Below are 7,557 nucleotides of genomic sequence, written 5' to 3'. Positions count from 1 at the left end.
TGCTTTACAAATGTGGGGAAGGGCCACCCACCCATATTCTTGCCTACATTTGCACATGTTTGACCCATGTAGAGAGGACAAAGATAGGCAAAGGAGCTTGGCAAACAGTGGCTCTGAGTTTGAGCAAAATCTAGGGTGTGGTGACCAGGACACAGTAGTGGAACATTAGTGTATGTGTATGCGTGTGTGTGTGTGTGTGTGTGTGTGTGTGTGTGTGTGTAGTTGGTCTGGATCTATGCTATTGGCTTAAAGTTTAAAATTGGTCCTTTATTCTATTTTAATTAAGCAATTCTCTTGCTCACTGGCTCTCCCACCTGAAGAGCTTGTTAAAGCTGAGATCACTCATGTAGTAAGTGGTTCTCTAATGGTGTCTGATAATTTGCACTTCTAAGAAATTCTCAGGTGATGCCACTGTGGATGGTACAGGGAACACACTTTAAGAACCATTTCTCCTTAAGTCAATCAGAGAAAGAAAATTATCATATGATCTCCCTGATATGAGGAATTTGAGAGGCAACGTGGGGGGTTTGGAGGGTAGGGAAGGACAGAATGAAACAAGATGGGATCAGGAGGGAGACAAACCATAAGAGATTCTTAATCTCACAAAACAAACTGAGGGTTGCTGGGGGGAGGTGGGGTTTGGAGAGGGTGGTTGGGTCATGGACATTGGGGAAGGTATGTGCTATGGTGAGTGCTGTGAAATGTGTAAACCTGGCAATTCACAGACCTGTACCCCTGGGGCTAATAATACATTATATGTTAATAAAAAATAAAAAATAAAATAAAATGCCAAAAAAAAAAAAAAGGAACTATTTCTCTTAACTGATCTGACTACAAGGTCACCTGAGCCCTGTTACTAGAATATCCTTGCATCACCCTGGATAAGCCTTTTAGGCAAAGTGCTTATTGGAGTTCCCAAAAAGAAAGCTGGGGTATCATGCAGGTAGAACAGGTTGTTCAACTAGGATTGTGTCTTCCTTTCCAATAAATATGTGCATGAAGTGAAGAATTCATCCTGAGGCTTGTTTTCCTTGAACATAATACCTAGTCTCAAAGTCATGGGAGAGGAGACTACAAACTTCACCTACTCTAACTACTAAAGGCTTCAGATATCTATTAAATAACTATAGACAAATACCAAATTGGCAGAGATCAATTTCCTCAGTACAGACACTGAGGAAATAAATAATAATAATTTAAAAAATAAAAAATAAAATTAAAAATAAATAGAAACATCAGCACTGGGAAGTAGTTATAGGAGAATAAAGTTTGTCTCAATAAAGAATACTGAAGAAATCTGTCCAAAGTTTAGGTTGGAGGCCTTCAATGAAGGGAATTCCTGCTTCTTCGAAATATGTGAGGAAAGGCTAGTGGCTGGTGGTGGTCAAGATTCAGTTAAGAGGGCGCCTGGGTGGCTCAGTGGGTTAAGCTGCCCTCAGCTCAGGTCATGGCCTCGGGGTCCTGGGATCGAGCCCCGCATCGGACTCTCTGCTCAGCAGGGAGCCTGCTTCCCCCTCTCTCTCTGCCTGCTGCTCTGCCTACTTGTGATCTCTCTCTCTGTCAAATAAATAAATAAAATCTTTAAAAACATTTCAAAATTAAAAAAAAAAAGATTCGGTTAAGAGAGAGACACTGGGTTTCCTTGCAAACCTGAGGTTGCTGGATCAATGAAAGAAGTTAAGGTGTAGTTATGATATTGATGCCACAGGCATGGATCCCCACAAAAGAGTGGGTTCTTTGTAGCCAGGGGAATTGGGGTTCGTTGATTAGTCAAAGCAAAATCCTTTAACATGCCTCTCAGTATCTACTTCTTCCATAGGCAGTCTTGAAGAGGCAGACTTAGATGGACCTAATTCTACCCTCTTGTCCTTCTTGGGAAAGGTTTGCCATGCAGGAGCGGACACCATCCACTTCTTGGTATTAAAGGATCCACTGTGGTTGTAAACAAGGAAGATGTTCCCTAAGTGGACAAATTCCAGGGAGGAGCTGACTCACTTGCAAAGTGGCTTCACGGAGATGAGAGGACCAAAAAATGTGATTTTTTAGTGATTATTTCCCAGATGAATCTGACAATATCATATCCAAGAATATAGGCATTCACCCTGGACTTTATCATTTTGACCTTTGATGGAAATAATAATAATAATTATTATTATTATTGCCTTAAATAACAGTTCTGCTATGTCTCCCCTTGAAGCAACCAGGAGCTACAAGCACACTCCCACTCTAAAAAAACTCATCATGCACCTACCTACTAAGGGGTTAAGCTAAGAGACTCATGGAAAATTTTTTGGTCTAAAAACAAATTCACGGGGTGCCTGGGTGGCTCAGTGGGTTAAAGCCTCTGCCTTCAGCTCAGGTCATGATCCCAGAGTCCTGGGATCAAGCCCCACATCGGGCTCTCTGCTCAGCAGGGAGCCTGCTTCCTCCTTTCTCTCTGCCTGTCTCTCTGCCTACTTGTGATCTCTCTCTCTCTGTAAAATGAATAAATAAAATCTTTAAAAACAAATTCACAGGGATGACTGGGTGGCTCAGTCAGTTAAGTGGCTGCCTTCAGCTCGGGTCATGATCCTGGGCTCCTTGCTTGGCAGCAAGCCTGCTTCTCCCTCTGCTTCTGCCTGCCACTCTGCCTGCTTATGCTCTCTCTCTCTCTCTCTCTGACAAATAAATAAATTTAAAAAAAAATCTTTAAAAATGAATTCACAACAAGATTTCTTTAAAATAGCAAAGCTCTGGGCTTGCATTCTAGCATGTTTCATACTGTTAAGTACTTGACAGAAAGAACAGGACCAAAAAATAAAAAAGTCCTACCAACATGTCAGGAGCCCCAGCTGACGTCAGAAGAGCTCCAAATGATGATAAAGTGTTTCTGAAGTGATTGTGTTCAGTCACTGGGAACAGAAGACTAATTTATAAAATTAGATTTACCCAAATCTCCAGTTGCTTAAGATAGGTAACTAATGTGACTAACTACCCCAGTCTATAAATTTGGCTTCTTCAGTTACTCTATCTGGCACTCACTATGATTAATACGGAGTGGATTTAAGAAGCACTTTAGATGAGACCTTGTGGGCAGAGGGCCTGGGGACTTTTTTTTTTTTTTTTTTTTTTTAATGAACCAAGAATATCCAAGGGAAGGAAGGTTTCTGTGGTCAAATGATAAGATTTTCACGCTGGATAAATCTCTATGAGTATCCCATGTTCACTTCCATCATTCAATGTGTGATTATTGCTAGTTTCAAGATACAATTTCAACAAGTTAAAAACACAATTCTCATAAAAAATATAGAATGAATATGTGTCAATGATTTACTTAACTCATTAATGAGGGAACCAATCGATGATAATTGGATTCAAGGATAACTCATATACAATAATGCTGGAATGAGATTGCTAAATTAGATAGGAAGCCAGTTAACATTTTCTAGGACAATAAAACTAACTTCTATCTTTCCTACCAGACAGAACCATTTACATTTTTAGCACATACAAAAATCTTCAAGTTAGGGAACATGTAACTTCACAGAGTACGGAACCTGATCAAAAGTCAATATAGGTTAAACAGAGAGAGTTACATAATCTGTGAGTGGGTCCCTTAGACCCATCCTTAGCCTTATTCCCTAGTTTAGGATAACTTTTTTTAATAATAGAAATGGGTGAGTTTTTCCTTGGGCACGATGCCATTATATGTGGTAGCAGTCACCAGATGAACTTCCTGCTTTGGAAGGCTCAGTGGTTAGTCATGCTTTCTCCTAGTGCACTTGGTGAAGAATCTTAAACATCTTATGCCCATGGTTCTCAAATCTGGTGGGGGAGGGGTGGGGCACATTAAAATCTCTTGAGGAGCTTAAAAAACTCCACATGCCAAGCCAACACCCCAGACCAATTCAGTGTGAATCTCTGAGAATGGGTCACAGGCAGCAGTATATTTTAAAGCTCTTCTGGTGATTCCTTTTTTTTTTTTTTTTTTGCTTTTTTAAAAAAATCGATTGATTTTTTAATTAACAGATAATGTATTATTTATTTCAGGGGTACAGGTCTATAATTCAGTCTTATATAACACCCACTGCTCATCACATCACATGCCCTCCCCAATGTCCATGGCCCAGTTACTTCATCCCTCCAACCCCCTCCAGAAACCCTCAGTTTGTTTCCTAAGATTAAGAGTCTCTTAGGGTCTTCCAGTGATTCTAATATACACCAAGACTGAGAACCACTGTGTTACTTAGAATCAATATGTGTGTGTACATGTGTATACATAAATTTATTTTAAAATTAGGATCATAATAACATTTATTTACACTGTTTTTAAACTAGTAATTATATCTTGAGAATTTTCATGAAAAACATTGCCCAAATGCTATTTGATTTTTATTTATTTTTTCAAATGCCATTTTAAGACTGTATTGTGTTTCATTGTATAAATGTATTGTGATTTATTTGGCTATCTCTTATTCCTGGATGTTTAAAGCAATTTTTTCTTTTTTGTCTCTGTTTTCTTCTTTTCTTTTTTTGCCATTATAAATTTGACTGCCATGAGCATATTTATATAAAAATTTTATCTTCATCTTGGATTATTTCCTTACAATGGATTCTGGGAGTGGATTTACAGGCCAAAGAAAATAAATGTTTAAAGACATCTGAGACATGTCACCGAAATGCTTTCTACAAAGGCTTATTAATGTATACTTTTAAACTGGTGATTTCCTCCATAATTTATTTAGAAAATATTTGCATATTCCAAGAGGAGTTAAAAATTCATTTTTTTTTTAGATTTTATTTATTTATTTATTTGACAGAGAGATCACAAGTAGGCAAAGCGGCAGGCAGAGAGAGATGGGGAAGCAGGCTCCCTGCTGAGCAGAGAGCCCAATGTGGGGCTCAATCCCATGATCCTGGGATCATGACCCAAGCCGAAGGCAGAGGTTTTAACCCACTGAGCCACCCAGGCGCCCCAAAAAATCATTTTTAAAAGTATTTCTCAATGGACATTTTTAATAAAAGTTTAATTTAATTCAGCTAAAATTTATTTTAGTGTGTATATGGAAAGAGTTAAAATCCCAGTTTGATATTTTCTCCAAACAGCTCCTTTTCCCAATGCTATTTGTGGAATAATTCATTCTTTCTCCATTAGTTTATGTAACATAACATACGTAGGTTAGTACTCTTAACCACAGAGAACAAACTGACGGTTACCAGAGGGGAGGTGGGTGGGAGGATGGGGGGAATAGGAGTTGGGGATTAAAGACTGCACTTATCATGATGAGCACCGAGTAATGTACAGAACCATTGAATCACTATATTGTATACCTGAAACTAACACTCTATGTTAACTATACTGGAATTAAAATTTTTAAAAATATGTAGGTTGGTAAACTGTACTTTGTAATAGTGGATAGACTCACAGATGCACATGAAAGAGACTGACACTAGTAACAAACTACTTTGAGTACATTCTTTTCTCAATTTTAACCATTAGTATTTTTTAGAGTGATCTAGTTGTGGTTTTAACTCTCACTCCCTTACAGAAGTCTTAGGTGTTGAAAAACAACTCGAAAGCTCATCCTCTCTAAGATGGCTTTAATCTGTCTACAAGCAGCTTGTCGCTTTGCCAATAACAGACCTGCCTAAATCCATCTGTTCTACTTTAAATATTCTCCCTCTGCAATATTGGTTATACCCTTGCATTGTCTACGAAGAAAGGTTTTTTCCATGGAATGTCCCAGACTGACGTATTATCAATTCTGAATTGAGTGGGATCCATTTTTATGTATTTTTGTTTGTATTTATTTATTTTTAAATATTATTTCTATAATCATCATAGTCTGATTATCCTATGCTTAGTAGCCCCATTGAAAATCAATAAAGGAAGCCTAAAGTCATCAAAGACAGATTACACAACAGAAAAGGAAGCCAGAATTACGCTCAAGAAAGCAGGAACACTTTCAGTGAATTCAGGACACAAATCTTCTCCTCCCTCACCCACAAGATTCCTGTTAGATCATAAGAAAGTAGATTTGTCTACTAAGTTTTTTAATGAGTGTACCTCATCAGCTATTGTTCTTTTTTAGCTTCGTGGTGTCTAAATTCAAAGAAAATAAATTTATTTTATTGCATCTCTCCTACAGACAGGCAATATACAGACCACTAGTGATTGCCTATTACAAAGCAGAACAGCTGATTTCAGTAAATTTCCACCCATAGGCCTCTGAAGGCAGAGGAAGGCATAATATCACCCCTCTCTTCGAAAGAGAGGAAGGGGTCTCTGTGTTGCTGTTCCGGAAACTGGGAAGAGCTTACGGGGACCAATTCACCTTCAACCACCCAAACTCTGTCATCATCAAGAAATTATTTGTACTTTGGAAGGGTACACTCCCAGATGGTGGACAAGAATTAAGGGTGTCATCTGTGGTCCTTAAAGTGATCAAACTTTGAATTGCTTTCCAGCGCCAGAGTCCTTGTCAGACCATCTCGACTTCTGGAACTCTGGCAAGTTGGCAGCTATGGTCATTACATCCACACAAGGGCCCACTGGGACTCCATAACCTGACCAACTCAAAAAGGCAAACCTTCAGGTTTTTCTCTTACCAAAGGCCTGGCTATGGGCTGCCCTGACACCTTCTAGGGAAGGGATCCCTCCATGTCACTTGAAGTACTTCCAGCTAGCAGGGGGCTGTGCTACAGAGTTCCAAGGTGCCTCAGCAACCTTTTTACTTCAAGTGAGGAAACAGAAGCCTCAGACCCCCTGAGGTGGCTGAGCTGAAGGAGGAATCTGAGGGAAGTTTCCTGAGGTCAGTAAGGCACAGAACAGGCTGATCTTTTTCAGAAGTTTCTGAGGTTCTGGGGCTGCCCAGAGCATGGGAACATCTTTCAGTAAGGCAGGCCTGACTAACCCTTGGGAACATGAGTTTTCTCTTTGGAGGATTCCGAATGGCTGCTTTCCCCCACCCACTGAAAGCTCCAAGCCTGCCTTTCCCGCTTCCCCTCCAGCCCTCAGAGCGTTTACAGAGCAAGCAGCTTAGGATGGGGCAATGGCTCAAAGCAAGCCCTAGCTTTGTAGAAACTTCCTCAAGTTCTTGCAAAGGTACTTCTCTACTGGCAGTGAGGGTAAGGGGAGGATGTGGTCCTGGGCTGGCTTCTTCCAGGAATCAACCCTGAGCCAAGAATCTGTGTCTAAGAAGTTTACTAGGGAAGCCCCCCCACTGCTGTCCTGGGAGACCAGGGAGAGAGTGGAGGAAGTAAACCTAGAAAGGGTTAGAAGCCAAGCAAGACAAGATCATCCTGCGGTAGCTCTGATGTATAAAACATACTTTCAAGTATGCCCCACCTCAGGGCCAAGGTGCTGGGCTTTTGGAGTTGTTGGTGAAAGTCACTGAATGGGGCAAGAAGACGAAAATTCCCAGGCATTTCTGGAACTCTATAAGGATGAGGCAATCCTCTATGGGGTTATACACAGACAATCCTTTGCATGGGGAAAGTCACAGGTTGCCTTTAGCAGCAAAACATGCAGAAGCTCTCCAGTGGGGTGGTAAGAAGGATCCAAGGTGAACTCATGTG

This window comes from Martes martes (genome assembly GCF_963455335.1).
Source record: "Martes martes genome assembly, chromosome: 9".
In the NCBI taxonomy this organism is placed as follows: domain Eukaryota; kingdom Metazoa; phylum Chordata; class Mammalia; order Carnivora; family Mustelidae; genus Martes; species Martes martes.
The sequence above is the reverse complement of the archived record's forward strand: the minus strand, read 5'-3'. Positions refer to the sequence as shown.